Source organism: Schistocerca serialis, chromosome 1 (assembly GCF_023864345.2).
Source record: "Schistocerca serialis cubense isolate TAMUIC-IGC-003099 chromosome 1, iqSchSeri2.2, whole genome shotgun sequence".
Taxonomy (NCBI): Eukaryota; Metazoa; Arthropoda; class Insecta; order Orthoptera; family Acrididae; genus Schistocerca; species Schistocerca serialis.
Window position 1 is genome coordinate 652,095,750 of NC_064638.1, and position 24,933 is coordinate 652,120,682.

Below are 24,933 nucleotides of genomic sequence, written 5' to 3' on the forward strand. Positions count from 1 at the left end.
TGATTATGCCATCATGATAAAACGTTAGCATTAGCTATCATACACCACAATTTCTGTTAAACGTGTAAGTGACACCCACAGTATAACAGTTTTTGGGATTATACGTTCTTGGCAAAGTAATGCGCGGTTAAGAGCAGTACAAACAAATAGAAGAAATAAGAGTAACTTTTTTCGGAAGCTCAAGCTTAAAGCAAGTTGAAGGCTGTTTAAGACCAGTTGCTCCGAGAGTACTTCACAAATTAGGTAAGTCTTATAGGAATAGTACTCGTGAGTACGGAGAGGGTCTGAATCTGGATTAATGATAGACATATAATGTATGCACAAATGGCTGTGCAGATGTCACCGAAATGACAGCGTGTTGAAGAAATGCTGAATACGTAAATTTGCACGTACACGAAGAAAAACGCCTGTGGTCTGAAAAATTCTGCTACCTGAAATTCGGTACTCGGTGTTTAGTGAGTACTTAATGAATATCCTGTAGTCACCTGGCCGGCCGGAGTGGCCGCGCGGTTAAAGGCGCTTCAGTCTGGAACCGCACGACCGCTACGGTCGCAGGTTCGAATCCTGCCTCGGGCATGGATGTGTGTGATGTCCTTAGGTTAGTTAGGTTTAAGTAGTTCTAAGTTCTAGGGGACTTATGACCACAGCAGTTGAGTCCCATAGTGCTCAGAGCCATTTGAACCATTTTTTGTAGTCACCTACGTATTAGTCACATAGAGATTAAATTAATTTACGTATCTTCATGTACCTACAGGCTGGTCATACGGAGATTAGATTAATTGTAGCACGTATCTTAACATGGAGTTTATTGTTATCTAATGCCAGGAGTTCGTGTTGCGTAATGCGTAGAAACAAAAATAGAATTATCGTCTCTTTCGTGACTAGGCATGCATATGGCTAATGGTCGACGAGGCATTTTGTTTGCTGTACACGGCGAGCAAATGTGCGAGCGTTGGCTACCGCGGCCGTTGTCATCTTCGACAAAAAATTTCCGGGTATGTGAGCGCGTGGTCGCGTTGTTATCGAGACTAAACTAACTTTCCGGCTACTTGGAACCGTGTAAATACTCCACCGTCATGAAAGCCACTTGCGATAGTCGGCTAAACGTTGCTCAATAAAACAACATGGCGTCGCGTTCGCATTCCTGGTAAATTCTTATCGACACGTTCTTCCAAATGTTGACCGGATTCGTATGGCTCAGCGCAATTTGTAGGCACCAGAATTTTACTGTGAATCGTGACTGGCTATCCAACTCTCATCTGCATGCGACTGTAACATTATTTGATTTGTTTCTTCTCTTGCTTACCCAGACTACGTTAGGCTGGAGACCTCCCACCCTTCTCCAGACGAGACGGTTTACAGTTCACGGTGTAAACTTTCTTACTTTTATCGACAAACTGAAGACAATATTTGACAGTATATAAATTGTTTACGTTATATTAGCTGTCTTACTTTTAATATAGTGACTGTAATATCATCAAACTTTTCAAAGAGAGGAAAACATAGAAAGAAAGAAAGAAGGAAGAAAAGGAGAGGTAAGGTACTAGCAAGTTAAAGAGACTGAGTAACAACTCAAAGACTGCAGATTTTACTGTCTATAGATTCAGTAAATAATAATAGGGGAGCTACCGTTGCTTCAGAATATACAAGCAATTGGTTTAGTTTCCGGGTCAGAGTAATTTGTAACTTCGTTGATGATACAGGTCAGGTTATTTCTAGTACGTACTTTGCAATACTGGAGTAGGTGCCATCTTTCATGGTTTCACGAGACGTGAGCAAAATAAATGCACTTAGTATTCGATGTTACTGAAAGCAATATAGACTATATCTGGTGTTGTAGTTCCATAGTGCTATTTTCGGATGTTATTATAAAATAGTTAGTTTGGTAAACTAAGCGTGCTTCAACTATACGTAGTCAGTGTAGTATCAATGTGTAAGGATCTTTTGAAGAATACGAATAAGGAATTTAAATTGATCAGAAATAAAGTCCCGCAGTGCGAGAATTAGTTTCAGTGATTCGATGTCTTCATATAAGAGCGTACAACATTACTGAAGATCTAACGTGGTTTTCTTACGTGGACTTGGCGTAACAGCAGCAGCAGAACATACAGAGGTGTCGCACAAATGGAGAAAAGACTGAAATATTAACAAAAAAAAAAAAAAAATGGCAGCTGTGTTGTGGACTTGAAGAGGCAGCAAACATCAGTAACATCTGAGCCGAAACTTCGTACATCACACCTTTCTTCTGTTACCATTCAACCAAAAGCTCGCACACAGTAACCAACGCCTCTTCGTACTCCTGTTTAAGTGTTCATGTCTACAGTTTTAAGTTAGCCATAATAGTAATCAAATATTATAAAGAGAGTTTAAAAGAACAGTCAGAATGTGGAGAAAAAAGCCTAAATTGTATACGTATAGATCTCACAATGAATTTTGAAAATGGCATCTTTTGTGATAGCTTCTATCCAATCGGTCCTTTGTGTTGGCAGGGGCCTTTTAGTTAGTTTAAAAGAGTGGCAGTCTGTCTCAATGTGCAAATACATGTCCGTACATTCCTCCCTCGAGCATGGTTGTGTGTTGTCCTTAGCCTAAGTTAGATTAACTAGTGTGTAAGGCTAGGGACCGATGACCTTAGCAGTTTGGTCCCATACGAACTTCCCACAAATTTCCAAATTTCATGTTGTTCCGTGTCAAGCGGTCCTCTATGGACGTTAGCCAGATGTTATTGGTGAGCAGAAGGCTGTTAGAGTACAAGGATATAAAAGTGTGAGTCATTGAGAAAGGAGTGAGACAGGGTTATAAGATATTTCTCACTATATTCGGTCTGCACGTGTAACCTAAGGATGAATCTGGAAAATGCAGATGAGGTTTGTCGAGAACGTTGTGAACTAGTGGAAATAAATTGAAACCGGTCATTGTGAATTATATAGTTATATGCGATCAATGCGAACATTTATGAATAAAGTGCCAATAGTGATCGTGGATTCGTTTACAGGTTTCATGTCTTCAGTTGACAGAACAGCCTCGTACAGGACCGACAGTGGTGGAGAACAGTTTCAAACCAGTGTCCTTTCTGTAGATAAACATACTAGTCTGCAAGACACCTTACGTTGCATAGCGGTGGGTACGTTGCACCATTGCTAGTCTCCTATCCCGTTCCACTCGCAAATGGTGCGAAGTAAAAGCGTCCGTCTCTATTCCTCTGTTTTATTTTATTTATTTTTTTGTGAGTCATCAGTCTTCTGACTGGTTTTGATGTGGCCCGCCTCGAATTCCATTCCTGTTCCAACCTTTGCATTGTAAGTAGGAATTCGCACCTCGTCCTCCACTATTGTCTGAATGTAAAGCCTCTGTCTTCCTGCACAGTTTTTACCTCCTATAGCCGCCTCTAGTACCATGGAAGTTGTGCCCTGATTTCTTAACAGGTGTCCTATCATCTGTCCCTTCCTCTTGTCAGTGTCTTCCACATATTCCTTTCCTCGCCGATTCTGCGGGGAACCTCTTCATTTCTTTCTTTATCAATCCACCTGATTTTCGACATTCTTCTGTAGCGCCACATCTTAAAAGCTAAGATTGCCTTCTGTTCCAGTATTGCCATAGTCCATGTTTCACTGTCATACAACGCTGTGATGCGTATGAACCCTGATTTCTCTTATTTTCGCTGCCCTTACATGAGCGTTAGGTTGGTGGTTGCAGAATCGTTCCGCAAGTCTGTCGCAAATGCCGGTACTCTAAGTCTTCTCAATAGGGTTTCTCGAAGAAAGAGAGAAAAAAAAAAAAAAGGTTGGCGTCAGTATCTGGACTGTAACGTGTTCTGACTTGAGATCACAGAGTGTAAGACATTAAAGTGCGTGGAGTGCGTAGCTATCAGTGGAGTAGCCTTCTACCGAAACTATGGTTCGGTAGTTTTGGTATTATACATAAATGACGTAGTAAATAGTGAGACTACCCGTGGTAGTATTGGTAGGGAAAGCTACATAAATAAATGTGTAATACGGGAACAGGGAAACGACGACTCCTCTTTTTTGTTGTTGTTTTTGTTTGTTTTGGGAATAATTAGAGCCGCGTTCGTCTATTGTGTATTTTATATCCTTACAGAATATAAAGTGCATTTTATAAGTAACAAAAATTGGTTGATCGCATAACTTCAGCGCTTTTATGTAAGAAAAACATTAACTTTTGATGTCAGTACAGTTTACATGCACAAACATGAGAAATCTATATAATTATTGTTATTATTTTGTACTCAACAGAACATTCTTCATCACGATCAAAGTCGACAGTTTCCTGTTGCTGTCGATAAATTTGCAAATTGTTTATGAATAACAGGAACATGTTTTGTATAAGCTCGACCAAGTATTGAAGCGATGTAGCACATATTTCTGTTATGCGTTTTTTTTTATCTTTTTTATGAAATGGCATTTTCTAATTCTATATGACAAATCTGCATTATTTTTTTTTAATTTTACAACATCCCTTTGTTTCAACAATTTTCGTTTAAAGCCTTGATTGAAAATTGAAAACTTCAGTTTTGATATAAATACTGTTTATTTTTAAGTAACAGAGAGAAGAGTAACTATGTAGGAAAATAAATGTTCCGTAGGTTACGCGGCCCTTTACATATATCCTCTGTCAGTTTCTAGACAGTTCTCCGCTTCCGGTTTCTAGGGAACTCTAGTAAGACATTGATCGCATACGTCAAGAAAGCAATCTATATGCGGTAAAGCTTGATTGGTATGCAACACACCTAACGTGAAGGAAATGCGGCTACTAGGAAAACTACCGTAGTCGCTGCTCACCAATGACAGTCTACGGTAGCCCACGGTAGTTGTAAAACTTTCGGTATCGGCGGCTGAGGCGGCGCCGTCTCGTGGAAGAGGGGCATGTAGGACGCGGCGCGCCCCTCGTTCTTTCCGCTCCTCCGGCTCTCGGCAGCTGCCCCGCACGGCGTGCCCGTGCGCACGTCAGCACGCGTGACGTCACGGCAACCGCGTGCTCAGAGCGGGACCCACCTTGTACTGGCTCCCCCCGCTCCGTCTGTGTTGCCGTCGCCGTCGCCGTCTTTTATCGGGCCCCACATCTGCGGCTTGATACGCACCGTGTAAACACAACGCCGCCGGAAGTGAGTCTGGCGCCTCTCGTACTCCTGCCTCCGAAAGACGGTATGCTGCGATAGCAAGCGGACAGGTACTATCTCCGGTAGCCGACTTTTTTTATAAGCGCACACTCAAATACTACCTTGCTCTCAACTGTCTCGCCGGGTCTGACCGAGACGATGTTTGTATACAGATAAAGAGCAGATAAGTGCGAAAACTATCACACAAGCAGCCGCTGACACGAATAATATACAGCCAACCAGGGTGGCCGAGCGGTTCTAGGCGCTACAGTCTGGAACCGCTCGACCGCTACGGTCGCAGGTTCGAATCCTGCCTCGGGCTTGGGTGTGTGTGTGTGTTGTCCTTAGGTTAGTTAGGTTTAAGTAGTTCTAAGTTCTAGGGGACTGATGACCTCAGAAGTTAAGTCCCATAGTGCTCAGAGCCATTTGAACCATTTGAATAATATACATAAGAAAGGAAATGAAAATTGAGGATGTATTGGAGACAATCAGTTTGGCTTTAGGAAAGGTAAAGGTACCCGAAAGGCAGTTCTGACGCTGCGGTTGGTAGCTGAAGCAACACTGAAGAAAAATCACGTTCATAGGATTTCTCGATCTGGAAAAGCATTCGCGAGTGTAAAATGGTGCAAGATGTTCGAAATTCTGAGAAAATTAGGGGTAAGCAATAGGGAAAGGTGGATAATGTACTAGAGCTATTCGGAAAGTAAGGAACGATTGCGCGAAATGGAAACCACAGTGAAAGTCAAAACTGTTTTACTTGCAACAGATAGCTACGCCTTTCAGCTACTTCTCTGCATAGTCGCCGCTCCTATTTAGACTTATGTCGTAGCGTTGTACCAACTTTCCAACAGCCCCATAATACACTACTCGCCATTAAAAGTGCTGCACCAAGAAGAAATGAAGATGATAAACGGGTATTCATTGACAAATATATTATACTAGAACTGACATGTGATTACATTTTCACGCAATTTGGGTGCATACATCCTGAGAAATCAGTATCCAGAACAACCACCTCCGGCCGTAAGAAAAAGGGCTTGATACGCCTGGGCATTGAGTCAAACAGAGCTTGGATGGCGTGTACAGGTACAGCTGCCCTTGCAGCTTCAACACGATACCACAGTTCATCAAGAGTAGTGACTGGGGTGTTACGACGAGCCGGTTGCTCAGCCACCATTGACCAGACGTTTTCAATTGGTGAGAGATCTCGAGAATGTGCTGCCCAGGGCAGCAGTCGAACATTTACTGTATCCAGAGAAGCCCGTACAGGACCTGCAACATGCGGTCGTGCATTATCCTGCTGAAATATAGGCTTTGGCAGGGATCGAATAAAGGGTACAGCTACGGGTCGTAACACATCTGAAATGTAATGTCCACTGTTCAAAGTGCCGTCAATGCGAAAAAGAGGTGACCGAGACGTGTGACCAATACTGCGCGGATTTACCATCAAGCCGGGTGATACGCCAGTATGGCGATGACCAATACACGCTTCCAATGTGCGTTCACCGCGATGTCGCCAAACACGGATGCGACCATCACGATGCTGTAAACACAACCTGGATTCATCCGAAAAAATGACGTTTTGCCATTCGTGCACCCAGGTTCGTCGTTGAGCACACCATCACAGGCGCTCCTGTCTGTGGTGCAGCGTCAAGGGTAACTGCAGCCATGGTCTCCGAGCTGATAGTCCATGCTACTACAAACGTCATGGAACTGTTCGTGAAGATGGTTGTTGTCGTGCAAACGTCCCCATCTGTTGACTCAGCGATCGAGACGTGGCTGCACGACCCGTTACAGCCATGCGGATAAGATGCCTGTCATCTCGACTGCTAGTGATACGAGGTCGTTGGGATCCAGCACGGCGTTCCGTATTACCCTCCTGAACCCACCGATTCCATAGTCTTTTTTTTTTTTTAATCTTATGGGACTTGACTGCTAAGGTCATCAGTGCCTAAGCTTATACACTACTTAACCTAAATTATCCTAAGGACAAACATACACACCCATGCCCGAGGAAGGACTCGAACGTCCGCCGGGATCAGCCGCACAGTCCATGACTGCAGCGCCTCAGACCGCTCGGCTAATACTGCGCGGATATTCCATATTCTGCTAACAGTCATTGGATCTCGACAAACACGAGCAGCAATGTCGCGATACGATAAGCCGCAATCGCGATAGGCTATAATTCGACCTTTCTCAAAGGCGGAAATGTGATGGTACGCATTCCTCCTCGTTACACGAGGCATCACAACAACGTTTCACCAGGTAACGCCGGTCAATTGCTGTTTGTGTATAAGAAATCGGTTGGAAACTTTTCTCATGTCAGCACGTTGTACGTGTCGCCACCGGCGCCAGCCTTTTGTGAATGCTCTGAAAAGCTAATCATTTGCATATCAGAGCATCTTCTTCCTGTCGGTTAAATTTCGCGTCTGTAGCACGTCATCTTCGTGGTGTAGCAATTTTAATGGCCAGTACTGCAGAAGGCAGCCTCATGTGCTTACCGACTTCTACCGCGGATTACAGCTCACTGTCTGGGCCAAAATGTTGTTTTCATATCCAACGGTTCATGTGGGAAGAGATGAAGATCAGAGGGATTCAAGTCCGAGCTGTATGCTGGGTTGTCAAACATTTCCCGTCGAAAACGCTGGAGGAGCTTCCTCATCGCCCCTGCAGTGTGTGGCCGAAATCTGTCATGTCAGGTTGCATGAAATTGGGCAAAATCTCTCGGTAGAGGCCCATACTTAGCGGGAGACACTATTTTCTACTCGTCTTTACGCGATCAGTGTGCCCTCAGAACTAAGAAGAGTGACGCGACCCTATGTATGGGGATAATAGAGACACTGCCCAATACGCCTGTACAAAGCTTCATCGGATCTTCACTGTGGTTTCCGTTTAGTTACCGTTCGTTCCTTACTTTCCGAATAGCCCTCGTACAATAAGAAACCAAGAATGCAGTGTTCGGATTAAAAAGGGTGTAAGATAGGTATTTAGTCCTCCGCCCCCACTGTTCACTCTATACATCGATTGATAGAAATAAAACAAAGGTTTAAGAGTGGAATTAATATGGTTCAAATGGCTCTGAGCACTATGGGACTTAACATCTATGGTCATCAGTCCCCTAGAACTTAGAACTACTTAAACCTAACTAACCTAAGGACAGCACACAACACCCAGCTATCACGAGGCGGAATTAATATTCGGAGTGACAGGATATCAATGATTAGATTCGTTGAAGACATTGCTACCCTTAGTGAAAGTGAAGTATTACAGGATCTTTTGAAATGAATGAATAAATCGAAGAAAGACGGAAGTAATGAGAAGTAGCAGAAAAGAAATCAGGGAGAAGCTTACATCATAATTTGAGATCATGAAGTAGACTAAGTTAATGAATTCTGCTACCTAGGCAGCAAAGTAACCAATGACAGACGGAGCAAGAAGGACGTAAAAAACAGACTAGCGCTGGCAAAAATGGTATTCGTGGCCAACAGAAGTCTACTAGTATCAAACACAGGCCTTAACTTGAAGAAATTTCTGGGAATGCACGTTTGGAGCACGGCATTGGATGGTAGTAAAAGATCAACTGTGGGAAAACGGGAGGAAGAGAATCGAAGTATTTGAGATGTGGTGCCAGCCGGAGTGGCCGAGCGGTTCTAGGCGCTACAGTCTGGAACTGCACGATCGCTGCGGTCGCAGGTCCGAGTCCTGCCTCGGGCATGAATGTGTGTGATGTCCTTAGCTTAGGTAGGTTTAAGTAGTTCTAAGTTCTAGGGGACTGATGACCACAGCTTAGTGCTCAGAGCCATTTGAACCTTTTTTTTTTTTTTTTTTTTTTTTTTTTTTTGAGATGTGGTACTACAAGGAATGTTGAAAATTAGACGAGCTGATAAGGTAAAGAATGAGGAGAATTAACGAGAAAAACAATATATGGAAAATACGAAAGAGAAGAAGGGACAGGGTGGTAGGACATCTGTTACGACGTCAGGGAATAACTTCCACGGTACTAGAAGGATGGTAAAAACGGTAGAGGAAGAGACTGAAATACACCGAGAAAATAACTGAGAACGTAGGCTTCCGTTGCTACGCTGGGATGAAAAGGCTGGCACAGGAGAGGAATTCCTTGCGGGACGCATAAAACCAGTCAGAGAACTGATAAAAAGAGGTCTTTCGTTACTGACCACCCAAAATCATTTTTTTGCCTAAAGGAAAACAAAACAAATTCCTGTATGCGCATTAACTTGACAAAATTTCACAAGTCATTAGTATTGGAATCATCTTATTGCGTGTTGGCTCTTGCAATGGATCTCTCAGGTGGCAGTCCTGGGAGAACGATCGTTCAATACATACTGAGGTGACAAAAGTCAGTGGATAGCGATATCCACATATACAGACGGCGGTAGTATCGCGTAATCGAGGTATAAAAGGGCAGTGCTTTGGTAGAACTGTAGCTTGCACTCGGGTGATTCATGTATTCGTGTGAAAATGTGTCCGAAGTGATTATGGCCGCACGACGGAAATTAGCAGACTTTGAACGCGGAATGTTAAATGGAATTAGTCGCATGGGACATTCCTTTTCGGAAATGGTAAGGAATTTCAACATTCCGAGATCCACAGTGTTAACAGTGGGCCGAGACTACCAAGTTTCAGACAGTGCCTCTCACCACGGACACAGCTGTGGCCGATGTCCTTCACTTAACGACGGAGAGCAGCAGCGTTTTCGTAGAGTTGTCGGCGCTAACAGTATCCGTTAGCCAGCAGACTACTGACGGGAGTGTCTTTGTTAACAGAATGATATAGTCTGGAGCGCCTCTCCTGGGTTCGTAACAATATCGGTTGGAACTTAGACGACTGGAAAATCGTGGGCCTGGTGAGATGAGTCCCGATATCAGCTCGTAAGAGCTGATGGTTCTGTTCGAATGAGGCGCAGACACTGCGAAGCCATGGACCCAAGTTGTCCACAAGGCATATGCAAGCTGGTGGTGGCTCCATAGCGAGGGATGTGCTTACCTGGAGTGGGCTGAGTACTCTGGTCCAACTGATCCAATCGCTGACTGGAAATAGTTATGTTCGTCTACTCGGAGATCATTTGCAGCCATTCGTGTTCCCAAACAACGATGGAATTTTAATGGATGGCAATGCGCCATGTCACCGGGCCACAAACGTTTGCGATTGTTTTGAAGAATATTCTGTAGAGTTCGAGCGAATGACTTGGCCACCTAGATCGCCCAACATGAATCCCATTGAACATTTATGTGACATAGTCGACAGGTCGGTTCGTGCACGAGATCCTGAATCGGCAACTAACAATTATGGACGGCTAAGAGGCAGTATTGCTCAATATTTTTGCAGAGGACTTCCAACCACTTGTTGAGTCCATGCTTCATCGAGTTGCAATACTACGCCGAGCAAAAGGAGACCCGACACGATATCAGGAGGTATCCCATGACCTTTGGTCACCTCAGTGCATCATACCATGAAATAGTAGTTTCTATAAAACTGTGCGATGCGCACTGTCTCAACGCTCTTCGAATAATGAGTGCAGAGCTGATACTTTCTTTTAATGCAAAACACGCATTAGCAACGATACATTTTGGCGTTGAATATTAGTGGGATGCAATATTGTGCTCTACAATGATGGTGTCAACTTCTGGGTAATGGAATTTCAAATACTCCAAACCAGTGTCCAGGGTGAACTACTAACAATAAATGGATAAATCACTTGACTTCACTTAAGCACTTTTACGAAATGTTTCGACGGCAACATTGTCAAGCGTCACATCACAGTCTCGTCTATACGCCCTTGAAAAATATATACTTTTCCATTTAATAAAAGTAGTTGCTTCAATATCTCGATTGTTGTAAGAGTTAAGAGTATTATCAAAATAACAAAATTACGTGCCACTGCCCTACTATCACTTGCCGAAAACTTCGTTTCGATGTCTTGCGCCGTTCAAAAAATAAAATGGGCATTTCTTGTAGATGAATCACCGTGTACTGTACTGGATACTTGCGGTTTGAAAGGACCGATTGTAACTACCCAAAAAAAGAAACGGAAACCGTTTGCGGTTGACTGAAGGAGATCCTTGACAGTCTGGTATATGTTACTGAGCAGGAACGAGAGCCCACTGTCTATGGAAGTTCTCCTCTCGCCCATCCCCGACATTCCGCTATCCTCCCCCTCTCCCTCCACCCGAAACCTCCCTCCCACGCTAGCACTCATTGTGGAAACCAGTGGACATGACGATGTTGACGTCTTGGCGCGCGGGGGGGGGGGGGGGGGGAGGGGGGCAGGAAGAGGAGGGCTCATTGGGAAGTATTCTGTACAAAGCCGGGTCCCACCAGGTATATACACACAAGGAGAGCCGTCTTTTGTACACGTGGGTGGATCGGAGACCTGTCTGCCGAAAGAAAGCCCTGCACAATGTATTCGTCAAGGCTGCACCGACGGAAATTTTTCACGCATTGTCTCCTGGCAAACAATTTTGCGATAACGAAGACCTTGCAAGAATAGCGTTTCTCATATCTGTAGCTCGAAAACAGCAGGTAGGTTGTACTGGGAAACGATGGTGGGAACTGCACAGTAGTTCGCCGATTTCTGCAACCTGAGTATTTCATGAAAAACTCTGCCACTGTTGCTGCTGGCATAAAGTATTTTCTACTCCGGAATGCGTAGGATCTCACTGCAGTTAGGCGTAGTGGCGGTTTCGCACTGTGTTATGAGCTCTGTGTATGTTTTTTAACGGTGTGTAGACGAGACTTTGATATGACTGTTATCAATGTTGCCATCGAAACTTTTTATAAAAGCTTAAGTTGAAAGACAAGGCAGTGCAAAGTAGCTGTTCCAGTGTAAAGTGGTGTTCTCATGCCAGTATCGGTGATGTGTAGCAAGAAGATAGTCCTCTAATACCAAGAAAAAAACCATATTTCCTCTTGGTCCTGCTTTATACGAAATACCTCCTCAGTCCAAAAAGTTTCGAGACTGGAGTACTAAAAAACAGAGAAACGTTAAGACGGTGGCTTTAATTCTTTAGTTATTCCGTTAGGGAACCTTGGCTGCGTGGAATAATTAATTATTTGTATTTTTTGCTACCAGTCGCTTTTGTTTGTTTTTATGTTTAATCTAATATACTGTAACGCGTTTCGAGCACGTTCTGCTTATCATCAGGCATTTATACATACAGGAGACTTTTTGTTTATTGTTCGCTGCTGGTGTAGCTATGGGGGTATTTGGAGGGAGGGAAAGGGGGGGGGGGGGAGGGCAGTGGCAGGCCATTTGAGACGTCAAAATCACTGTCGTGTCAGTCATAATAAACAACGAGACACAGCCCCACACGAGGACAGGGCATCACTGGACATCAATTTCTGGTCAACCACTGCCCGCCCCCCCCCCCCTCCAAATAACAGAACAGTCACACCAGCAGCGAACAATAAACAAAAAGCCTTATGTTAATTTAGTTTAAGATATTTTATTTCCAAGCAACAATTTTTCTACATGTATAAAAGCCTGAAGTTGAGTGGAACTTGCTCGAAAAGCTTTGCAATATGTTAATTAATACTTAAGGTTTTCTTCATAGTTCCCCTCTTCCAGCCCACTTGAGTACAACGCAGAGAGTGTTTGTACAAACGCATGGCACTGTCAGAAATATCCTTCTTCTGAATGTTCAACTCGCGCGCCACTGCGGCTTTAACGCCGATTATATCGTCAGTGGGTTGACACAATGAATTTCTGCATTTTATCATTTTGTGGTACGTTCATATTGACAACACAGTCTCGTCACCCGTGATGATTTGTAATACAAAAGAAATGTGCGCGATTTGCATTTCAATGAAGTCGTGAGAGGTGTCCACGAATCGTTATTTTTTTTTCCGGAGGTCAGCTGTGCGGGACAAACTTTGCACACACTTTCCTAGTTCTCAGAAACATTTTGGAGAATGTCTGACTTTGGAGATGTTGCTCCCTTGCGATTTGTGCCGCAACAGGACTGACACACTACAGTCAGTCGCACCTCCTCTACTTAATGCTGCTTGCTCACAACAACTGACGAATTCTCATATGTTGTTTACAATTTTAGTGCAAGCTACCATCGTATTTACTACACTGACGTCGCTTGAATTCCAGGAATAAAATGAATCTCGGAACTATTTGAATGGACGGTGTACACACGAGCTCAGCTACGGCTGCACAGAACTATATGCTAAATTCTAGCTTTCAGAATAATACTTCTACATGTCTTTTGTGTTCCATAATATGACACAGTTCGGTGAAATGTTAAGCGCTGTTGGTCTTGGCTAAAGCTTGGATGGTTACCGTCTGGGTCTGCCGAGTGCTGTTGGCAAGCGGGGTGCACTCAGCCGACATGAGGCCAATTGAGGAGCTACTCGACTGAGCTGTAGCGACACCGGTCACGAGAAATAACAACAGCCGGCAGGGCACTGTGCTGACCACATGCCCCTCCTTATCCTCATCTGGTGATGCCTAAGGGCTGAGGATGACACGGCGGTCGGTCGGTTCTGTTGGCCCTTAAAGGCCTGTTCGGACGGTGTTTGTTTTATCCTAATAATAATACGCAGTTAACTGTCGCCTTCAGTTCCAACAGTCAGAGTGCAGATCTGTTGACAGTCTAGGCGCTTCTCCAGATGTGTTCAGTCGATGATTCACTGTGTAACAGATTCAAGAACGTGGTTCTCTGTATTTGTAATTTAGTTTTCTTATTTCCTACTGTCCTACCTATCTTTTTCAACAATCGTTTGAAAATAAGTTATTAAGGCAGCGAAACTGGACTCGATACTATTTGTGTGACCCCGAGGCTGAGATAACAAAAAAAAAAAAAAAAAAATATTTCTTTAGAAGACGGTCACTTCATTCCACGTAGGCAGTATGCGTAGCCTGTGATCAGTTACAGCTTTTTCTCAGTGTAACAATGGAAAACAGGGAAGCTTTTAGGAGGGGAAACGCAAAGTGAAACTCGGGGCATTGAGTGGGGTTCGACTCCGATAGTCGTAGTGTATAAAAGCATTTCCGAGCTGATTACAGTGAGCCACAAGTGCGTAGGAGCGATTGCACAACATTACTGTGGCAGGAGGGTGGCACGGCGCGTGCTCTTTAATGACGGCTCAGGGGCCGTATTGACCCTCGAGTTTTTCTTTTACGCAGGGCGGTCACGCCGCCTTGGAGGCTGCGTCGAGGTCACCGGAACGAAGCGTACCTCGTAAGCCGCGGACCTACTTAGATAATTTTCGTAGTAAAGTAAACAGGCTCCGCTTAAGCGCCTTCTTCCACTTGCCATCTTGCAATGAAAAGGATGTTATCTGTGTCACCATTACTTGCAGAACTTAATGTTATGTTTCAGGAAGAAGAGGACTGCTGTGGCGGCTAATTTCTTCTTTTACGAGACTGGGCTTCTTCATACCTGTACTTGCTTTCGACGAAGATCATAACAGTAAGCATTTTGCGTTTGATATTCTAGAATACTTAAATTGTCTATTTCTTGTTGTCAGTCTACGTTTTATACCTTCTCCAAACATTCAAAATTATTTTTCCGCCCAAATAGCGAATTTCGCCTAATAATTTAAAAGTATTATTTTGTAACACACGCGTTATATGTAGAATATGTGGGAGTTGCTGCATGGTGATGTCATGTACAAGGTGGTTATAAATAAACTTTGGCTAGTAGATAGACGAAAAACTATTTACCTTATGGCTACCCAGCATTATTGGAATGATGTTCAGACCGTGCGCTGCAGGATTTGTGTTAGTGGCATGCTTGCCGCTAGGCACCGGTACTGGTACTGCGACGCTGGGTTGAAACACAAGTAGCGTTGGGCTTACAGTCAACGTGGATCTGGAAAAGATGAGCAGGGCCTTAATCGTAAAACTGTCTAAAAAAATAAAATAAAAAGTAAACGGCAACGGTGGTGCTGCTCTTCGCGAATGTCAACGCGTTAAAGGAGTACGGGGAGCTCCTCTTTGTTGAAAACGTTGCTGCTGCCATGTCTGAGAATGCTGGATGCCAGCTACGATCTTCAAGCAGTTGACGAGCTGTGTCACGACTCGACCTGAGATGTTTCGCCCAGCAGTAGAGAATCTTCTGTCGTGGCTGCAGATGTCGTCACTGGAACGGTAACATGGTACGCAATTAACAAACGTTTCTTTCAGTGGTTATCCTTTATTTCTCTTCCGCATCTCCTTGTAAATGTTTCGACCAAGTTTCATTGTCCTACGATCACTCGGTTTTCGTGGGGGCCCTCTCAAGTAGCGAAGGTTTAATTATAAGCACCCTGTACGTAAGAAATTACAGCGTCCTGAAGAAGCTGTGGCTTAGAAATGCATACTGGCGTAGTACGAACGAAAGTAATGCCAGTAAACGGAATTTGTTATTAACTTGTCCATTTATTTCTTGTCCCTGAATTTTAATTCCAAGTTTCCCCGTGGATTCATTTAGCGCTTGCTAATTGTGTGACCGATAGAAAATACTGAATCCTGTTGTCTCTCCTGTGGACCAGTGCTGTTGTGAGCCTGTCTTAAGATATCCCATAACAGCAGCCATATTTCAGAGGAGAAAAACAAAGCTAGCTTTTGAGAATATACCGACATTTATTGACGGGTTCATACAGTGATAAACAGGTGGCAAGGGATTACGAAAGACGTTAATGAAGTTCGTACTTCATTAAAATTATAATCTGTTCGGTATAGGATGTTCAATGTTTATTTAATTTCATTTTCACGAAGCAACAATGCACCATTATACGACGCTCTGCTTACAGTAAGTGGCGCAAGTGTTTCCATCGCGGTTATATAATGTTGAATGATGAAGAACCAAGTGATTTTGTAGATGACCGGTAGGAGATGACAACCTATCCTACTTTTTCCGGAATATACGGTTTTAGCGGCCAATTCAAATCTTTTTCACACTAAGTCGGAGCAGTCTGTCTCTCTGGCTACCGGATGTGAGGTTAGCCAAATTCCTTATGGACGTACAGTGCTGTTTCAGCCGTGCGGTACCCCTGGCAGAAATTCGCAACACCATAAAATGATTAATTTAGAGTAATGAAATTTCGGGAATATATTTGTGAAGGTAACATACGTATTTAAGTGATTAACTTTGCAAGATCACAGATTAATGTAAGCGCGAGACAAGCCATCGCAAATGTGAAATGTTGGTACACTGATAACGGTGTAACCGCCGTATTTTTGAATATAATCATGCAAACATACATGTATTTTATTGTACAGGTGCCGGAAGTAAGTTCGTGGGATGAAGTGCCACGTAGTTTGCACTTGGTCGGTCAGTACAGGGACGGTTAATGCTGTTTGTGGATAATGGTGGAGTTTTCGTCCGATGATGTCTCACATGTGCTCCAATGGAGACAGATCTGATCATCATGCAGACCAAGGAAACATGTCGACACTCTGTAGAGCACTTCGTGTTACAACAGCGGTATGTGGGCGAGTGTTATCCAGTTGGAAAACACCCCCTGGAATGCTGGGTGCTTGGAATAACCACGAGAGTGCTCTTGCTGTCGTACGAAATCGCATCTCAGACTATAACTCCAGGTGTAGGTCCAGTGTGTCTAGCATGCAGACAGGTTGGTTGCAGAGACTCAACTGGCCTCCTCCTAACCATCACACGGCCATAACTGGCACCGAGGCAGATCCAGATTTCATCAGAAAACACAACAGACGTCCACTCTGCCCTCCAATGAGCTCTCGTTTGACACCACTGAATGCGCAAATGGCAGTGGTTCGGGGGTCAGTGGAATGAACCGTACAGGGCATCTGGCTCGGAGATGTCCTTGAAGTAGTATATTTGTAACATTTCCTAGTTTCCCTGTGGCGTCAACTGCTGCTCAGATTCCTGCTGCAGGTGCAGTTCGATGTGCCAGAGATGTACGCCGAACACGATGGTCTACCGTGACGATAGTGCCACATGGCCGTCCCGAGCCCGGTGTTCTTGCGACCGCACGTTCTCGTGAACACCGCTGCCAGCAGTCATGTACGGTGGCTACATTCTTGCTAAGCCTTTCTGCAATACCGCAGAAGGAACATCAAGCTTTCGTAAACCTATTACACGATCTTCTTGAAACTGAGTGCGGTATTGATAATGGCATCCTTGCCGCCTTAAATACGTTCTTACTAACATCAACTCATCACTTCCAGTCTCAACTGCAAAGCCGTTGGCACACGGACTGTGCATCCTAACGTTGAGCGTGCCGAGTTTCTGACGTCATAGCGTGGAATAGTACGTTCGGGAGTCTTTCCGAACGTGCAGAGCAATATCTGGCATCTCAGATATTCTGAGCGTGCGTCTGAGCGTTGACCAATGAGATGGCACAACGCCACCTACTTCACATGCACGCCGTCTCCCTTCAGTACAGAGTTGTGAGGCGCCATATTGGCATTCATTTCAAGCCCATATGTATATATGCCGTTTCTGAGTACCCTCAAATTGAGAATCGCTGGACAACCCGTTGTTAACTTTGTGATTCGTTCCAATAAAATAATGAGGAACATCATATTCGTGGCAAAAGAATTATTGTTACTTGCGTATTATGAGAGTAGGCTATTTGAAGGCAGCGACACACTGAAGATCCACCCAAAACGCATTGTTCTTGGTACGATTTGTTATAATTAAATTTCAATTAGTAACATATCTGCGATTGAGGTTTTCAGCAAGTGGTGACATACTGATTAATAACAAGAAACGTGGTGTTGGTTTAGCGTAGTGGGTAAAAAATGGTTCAAATGGCTCTGAGTACTATGGGACTTATCATCTGTGGTCATCAGTCCCCTAGAACTTAGAACTACTTAAACCTAACTAACCTAAGGACATCACACACATCCATGCCCGAGGCAGGATTCGAACCTGCGACCGTAGCAGTCGCGCGGTTCCGGACTGCGCGCCTAGAACCGCTCGGCCACCGCGGCCGGCGTAGCGTAGTGGGCAGTGTCAATGCTCTGTATCATGTTGGTTGCTAAGGCCGTGGTTCGCATCTCGACATTACAGAAATTTTTTCCCCAACATTCGCGTTTTTATTAGGTTCTGATACTTTATTATTAGTTGAATATAAGTATATACTGTATTACTGATATTATGTAGATATAATTTCACCTTTTTTTGAGGGGTGACTGTTCGATTGGCTTAATCTACAGGACAGCTTGCGCTACTTGTATAAAGATATTTTGCTCCTTTTTCTTTTACGCTTCGTAATTCACATGTTTAAGATTCTGCTTCTGGGCAGGAACAGTGATCAAGTAAGACTGACCTTGGGGTTTTACTAAAATGTGGGGATAATGAAATAATGTTTATTTTGTGCGGAGAAGTATTCCAAATTTGTACCGCACTGTTTGTAATGGAACTTTTATAAGCCTGTGTCCTTATTGATTGGACATGGTACGTTCCTTTTCGTGGACGATGGAGGAAATGTGAGTTTTAATAGGGCTAACGTGAGAATTTTACACGCGCTCGTTTAGTAAACATGGTGATATACGAACTTGAAACATCCCGCAACTGGCGCTGGAGTGTGTTGTGATCGCGTATACCACGTTGGGGCCCACGTACCGTATGCACAAGTCGCATCATTTCTGAGCGTTCATCAGCACGTTGAACTTGGCACGCTCAACGTTGACGTTCCACAGCACGGTCCGTGTGCCGACGGCTTAACTAACGCTCACGACCGTTACAGCGTGTATACGAAGCAAACCTCATAGTAGCGCCACTCTTGGGCGACAGGCGCGAAATTGAAATAGACATCATCTGTCAGATATAGAAAAACGCGTACCATCTTTCGTTTGTGTCGCACAATTCCTTCTTGATGTTGAAATTTTTTTTCCTGGCAGTGTGGTTTGCGAATTGGCCAGGTACGCCGCGCCGCATGCTGACGTAGCGCCCCACCAAGCCTGCCTTGTAATCAGGAGCGACGCTCTGCTGTGTGGTGATGAGCTGCGCTACGCTGCGGACTCTATTAGGCGCATCCGGCCGTGGCCGGCTTCTAATTTTAGCGCCGCCTGCCGGGCACCTCTTAATTGTACGACGAGGTTTTAATCCTCGGCTCGCTGCAGAGGCAGGGAACGAATGTCAAGGGAACGCGTGACCCGCGCCAAGGTTGCTGGAATCACCGTATCACCGCAACCCCTCCCCCCTCGACCCCACCCCCCTCCCCCACTCCGTCTCTCGCATTCCAGCAACCTGCAGCACCTATGCACATAATGCGAGCGTTCCCCACTGTCAGTAATACGTGCCAGCTGAATAATTTACCAAGTACGCCTATTTGCCAGCGTTGTTTTGAACTGAAAATGTCTGCTAGATAATACATGCAGCAAAAGGAAAGAGCACCGCAGTATCCCAATTATTACTTATATTTTCCGTCTTAAGCGTAAGCCAAAGTTATTGCCCGTCGGATAACCAAAGTTAAGCACCGTGGGGCTTGGCAAGCGCTTGGATGGGCCACCGTCCAGATACGTCGAGGGCTTTTGGCAAACAGAAGTGCACTCAGCCCTCGGGATCCGTGGAGAGATACAGAAGGATCACCGTGCACATGACAGTGGCGAATTTGATTGTCAGCATTGAAATCCGTCTGGGCCTGAAATGAGATATATGCCAAGTGAGTCCACAAGATTGTGCAGGGATGTAGCGGCTCCAGTCACGAAAACTGACAACATCCAGGACAACAGATCCGCATCCAGTGACGCCTGTCGGCTGAGGAGGAAACGACAGTCGGTCGGTACCATTGGGCTTCCAAGCCCTGTTTGGGAGGAATTTTAATCTTAAGCGTACAGTAGGCTGTTTTCCACCAGAAACGTTTCGCTGTCATCTACAAAGCATCACTGATCGTTCTGCAAGTATATGAGGCGTGTTTTTTTAAGCAAATAATGTTTTGAAATAAAAATCAAACGTGTAGACTTTTCATAGAAATTTTATTTTTACATGAAAACCGTACGTTGCTTCACTTTTCTACGTAATTCCTACCAATACCAATACACTTATCGCATCGTACAACCATCCTCGTAGAAATCTGCCACCTCAGCATAACTTTCGATACTGTAAACGTTCTGTAACAATTGCGTAAGCACAGTTCTTAACTTTCAGTCATTTCTGACGATTTCTTAGAGAAATTTGATGGAAATGTAAATGCCGCGTGGCTAAGGCCTCCCGTCGGGTAGACCGTTCGCCTGGTGCAAGTCTTTCAAGTTGACGCCACTTCGGCGACTTGCGTGTCGATGGGTATGAAATGATGATGATGAGAACAACACAGCACCCAGTCCCTGAGCGGCGAAAATCTCCGACCCAGCCGGGAATCGAACCCGGGCCGTTAGGCATGACATTCAGTTGATGGAAAGGTGAGAGAGAACAGAACAGACGTTATGTGATGAGCTTCCTCAAGCGTCAAGTGGAAATTCTCCGTAGAATCAATGAGCAAAAGAGCACTGACGAGAAGAAGGGACAGGATGATAAGATGTTTTAACACACATCAGCGAATAACTTCCATAATGCTTAAGGGAGCTGTATGGAAAGCCCAGAATTAGAATATATGAAAACGAGCTCCCCGTCCAAGACTCAGAATATCTACGGCCCGACTTGAGGCGTCAAATGGCTCTGAGCACTATGCGACTTAACTTCTGAGGTCATCAGTCGCCTAGAACTAAGAACTAATTAAACCCAGCTAACGTAAGGACATCACACACATCCATGCCCGAGGCAGGATTCGAAACTGCGACCGTAGCGGTCGCCCGGTTCCAGACTGTAGCGCCTAGAACCGCACGGCCGCTCCGGCCGGCCCTTGAGGCGTCGTGCTTGTGTGGTATGGAACGGCATGTGGTCAGAATACCACTCTAACGGGTGTTTTGCAGACTTTCTAGACAGTGGGCCCTCAGTTGGCAGTACGAGCCTGAGTACATCCCTTTACAGTCCCCCCGCGAAATCCTCGACAGAACCGGGAATCGAAGCCACACGGCAGCCATCTCAACGCTGACCAATCAACTAGGGGAACAGACCGGATTGGGATGCATCCAACAGAGAACTAAGAACGTTGGGTGCAAGTACTAGCGTGAGCTGAGCCGGTACCACAGGAGAGGAATTCGTGGCGGGCCGCATCTAACCACTAAGAAGACAGATACCCTGCTGGACATCAGATACAAATTCAGTTCCGCAGCTACGCGTCAGACCCTTATGTGGGGGATCCGAGTTCGATTCCTGGTACCGCCAGGCATTTTTCCGTAGAGGGAGCACTGGGCCAGGGCGCACTCAGCCTCGTGGTGCAAGAGCTACGTGATTGAGAGGTAGCGGCTCCAATGTCGAAAAGTCGACAGCAGTCGGTAGTCACCCCAGTGTGCACGCACAGATGAAACGGTAAGCCTTTACAGATGGTGGTGCGATTGAGTCTCGTGCTCATCCGCGCGCGCACTGCCTCAGCGTAAGCATAAGGCAGCAGCGGTCAGTGAGACATTTATGTTTCAACTGGTCATTGTACGTAAACGTGGGTAAATGTGAGGACGGGGCGTAGACATGGGTAAGTGTGAGGACGTGATAAAGTGGCAATCGTGTTTTGCCGTGCCCATGGCCGTGCGAAGTGTGAAGTAGCTGGATTTGTTGGCCAAAAGGCACCGCCAAGAAACCCTGCATCAGAACTGCGGGTGAAAAAGATCCTGACGGGGAACGGAGATGCACTTCAAGGCCTGTGCATTAAAATCGCTTCAAACCCGGCAGGGATTGCTGCAGGCAGTGAATGAAGGTCCATCCATCCCAGTTTGTTAGCGAGAGTACATTGCTACGGGAAACGCATCCAGTGAATATTTGGAGCCGGTTACATCGCAAGAGGCGATTGCTCACACAGGCATATAAAAACAACTGCAGAAAAGTTCATGGGGCTGGAAAAGTATGTCACCGGTTTACCAGCACCCTATGACATCTCGATTGACTTGTAAATTCACCTGAATTGTACCCCACAGAAAATCTCTGGGACATGGAACAACGTGTAAAACATCAACAAACCCACAATTTGGTGGAACTGCGCGATCAGATCCTCAGCGAGTGGTCTAACCTGTATGCGACGTGCCTGCACAACCTTGTGGACTCACTTCCTAACCGAATCCAGGTGATTATCAAGTGCATGGATGGAATCACATGGCATAAAATGATGCTTGTTTTGATTTCTGTAGTACTGACTAATTTTTTGGCTGGGGAGCTTATATGTGCAATAAGTAAAATTTTGTTAATTGCTATCGTTTTAATGTCCAGAACAGACGTGCACCGACGTACCATGGGATAGGGGGCCACATATGGCTCAGGCGTGCTGTAAGCCCACCACACTCCCCCTTCCTAGCTATAGGAGACGTTCTGAGAAACGTTTGTGCAAGTGATTTGTGTACATGCAACATCATCGTAAGCTGATGACGTCCGAACGGGATGGGGTGGACGGTGCTTGACGGAAGGGAATTTCTATTTTGGCAGTGGTGCAGAAATTCGGCTTCACTCGTTCAACCATGTCCAGAGTGTACTGTGAGCGACTGAGTGAGGGTGTCGCAGCAGACGAACTACCAGCCGTCTAGCCACCCTCGATGACCGTGGGCGGCGACATCTGAGACGGTTCGTCAATAGTGATAGAAGGGCAACAGTGCAACAAATCACGGCTCAGTTCGACACGGACGTGCCAGACGCGTCTCCAGTGGCCAATCCGTAGGAACATGGATTCCATGAGATGTGGGAGGCTGTGCCGCACGCCGATGCCACTGTTAACCCAACGTCGTCCGGCACAACGGCTTGCATTTGTCGCCAATCACCAGGGATTGACTCTGGAACAATGTCTAACCTGATGTGGTTGGATGAAACACGGTTTCACTGCACCATGCCTATGCCGTGTGTGACGCAGACCAAATGAATCGATAGATCCCGCTTGTCAACAACGTGTGGTCAAAGGCGGTTGTGTCTCTGTTATGGCCCGGATTGCATTTTCCTGGTATGGAAAGGACCACCTAGTTGTTCTGGAAGGGACTTTAAATGGTCTGCGGTATGTTGAGCTGCTCGGGACCTATTTACACCCATTTTTGATCTTCCAACACCGTGACGGTTCAGCGGTGTTTCAAGATGATAACGCCCCGCCACATCGCTCTCATGTCACCCGTGAGTGATTCCAGCAACATGCAGAGGAGGTCCAAAGACCGAGACGGTCACCCTGGAACACAGATTTGAGTCCCTCGAGCATATCGGCAACGTCATGGAACGCAAGTTCCGTGTGAGGAATCCTGCACCCGCGAACAGACCAGAATTGGCTGCTGACCTGCAAACGATTTGCTGTCAGCTGCTTCCAGAGGAGTACCAGGAACTTGTAGATTCACTTCCACGGCCTCGCACTGCAGTCCCAAGGACCAGAGGAGGCCCCACGCAGTATTAGGTAGCTATCCCAAGACATTTGCAAAGTCAGTGGTCATTATGGTGATGTAAGGGTGTTCGCCTAATTTGGTGCTCTCGTTCCTTGAAAATGTCAAGCGTTTTCACGGAGAGGAGCTCATCACCATAATCGCGACGATAGTGGGATCCGCAGCGCTGTCACGGGGGTTTCTCGCAGACCGCTGCAGGATACGCATGTTGTGACTGCAGCAGGCCCGGCGATTTGCTAGGCGGCCTGGTGTGCTGGGGAGCCGGAGCTGCCCGGCATCCTTGAACCCGGCGATAACGCGGTCAGCGCCGCCGCCGCCGTCGGCACGCTCCAGACTTGTCGCCTAGCACAACCTCCCGCCTGGCTCTCGCTTTGTGGTGCCCTGCGCGACTACTACCAACGCTTGCTTCTTATCAGTCTAGCACAGTTCTCGCAAATAGTTTATGTCTCGAGTCAAAAGGACTGACAAAGAAGAGTAACGGTATTGCTTCTTTACCCAGTCTTGCACGAACTTACGTGGTTGAAGCATGCAGGGCCCTAGCCACACGAGCTTGTGTTAGAAAGTGTCCCCGAAGTTCTACAGTTTCTATGAGGAGGCGTTCAATAAGTAATGCAGGTTGGTTTTACTCAAGATTCCAATATTCCATACTATTTTCCACTCTTTTGGCTACAAAATCCTGTTTTTCAACATAATCTCCGTTCAGTGCTACGATCTTAAACCACCCTACTGGGAAGGCCTGATGCTCGCATGGTGCTAATCTAGTGATCGACGACAAAGCGGTGTCGTGATGCATCGAGTTCTCCATCCCGCAGAGCGCATCCTTCAGTAGGCTAAACGGATGGAAGTCGGGAGGTACTGTAGGGTGCATGAGGAAGAACAGTCCAATGGGGTTCTGTGAACTCCTCTCGGGTGCACAGGCTTGTGTCAGGCCTTGCACTGTCATGGAGAAGGAGTTCATTTCCATTTGACAACGAACACGCGAAAGTCGTTTCTTCAGTTTTCTGGGGACAGCACAATAAACTTCAGAGTTGATCATTGCACCATGAGGAATGTAATCGAATAGAATAACCCCTTCAGAGTTCCAGAAGACCATAGTCACTACTTCAACGGGTAAGGAAATGGCTTGAAATAGCTCTTCGGAGGAGAGGTGGTGTAACACCACTCCATGGATTGCCGTTTTGTTTCCGGTCCAAAGTGATGAACCCATGTCTCATCGCCTGTGACGATGTTCGACAAAAAATTGTCGCGATGAGCGTCGTACCGCGCAAGCAGTTCAGCACAGGTGGTCCTTCGTTGCTCTCTGTGATCTCCTGTTAGGCGGCTACGAACCCCGTGGGCACACACCTTCGAGTACCCGAACTGGTGGACGAGTGTTTCAACACTACCAACAGGAACGTGGAGTTGTGTAGCGAGTTATTTGATTGTGATGCGTCAGTCACCTCGAATG

At 45.7% G+C, this 24,933-nt stretch overlaps 1 protein-coding gene across 2 annotated transcripts in view; it reads left to right on the forward strand.

Moving 5' to 3' along the window:
- Positions 1-24,933, forward strand: part of LOC126479202 (uncharacterized) — a 687,919-nt gene that overhangs the window by 23,636 nt on the left and 639,350 nt on the right. For both annotated transcript variants that reach the window (XM_050103765.1, XM_050103768.1), the window contains exon 2: positions 14,464-14,553. The gene's annotated coding sequence lies outside the window, so the exon portion shown is untranslated. The remainder of the gene's footprint in view (positions 1-14,463; positions 14,554-24,933) is intronic.